Source organism: Penaeus monodon, chromosome 24 (genome assembly GCF_015228065.2).
Source record: "Penaeus monodon isolate SGIC_2016 chromosome 24, NSTDA_Pmon_1, whole genome shotgun sequence".
NCBI classification, from domain to species: Eukaryota; Metazoa; Arthropoda; class Malacostraca; order Decapoda; family Penaeidae; genus Penaeus; species Penaeus monodon.
Genome location: NC_051409.1, coordinates 23517141 through 23517560, shown reverse-complemented (window position 1 = coordinate 23517560; position 420 = coordinate 23517141).

Sequence of the window (420 nt, the reverse complement as noted above, 5' to 3'; positions counted from 1 at the left end):
TCTTTATATCCGTATCCCTCATTAACAAGTCAGGCCGCCTGCCACCGTGTCTAGTCATCATTCCTTAGATAGAGGACCTAGACTAGGTCGCTTACACACTTTTTTTAAAATGATGATATGTATTTTTTTATATAATATTATTACATTTGTTGTCGAAAAATAACTCCCTTACATAGCACTACACAGAAGTCTTTGGTAAGCTGGTATTCCATGGGGGTGTTGACTCGCAGTCTCCTTTTGAATATATGTACATATTTTGTTTTTAATGTTTCCCTCCATTAATCTTCCTCCTTGTTTAGATAAATGTTCCCCTATTATATTTCAGGACAAATGTCATCTGTTAAGTAGACTATTATTATGTAATGAAAATAAAAAAAAAACTGTCCATGTAAAAATTTCTATGTGTTAATTTCAAAGGCT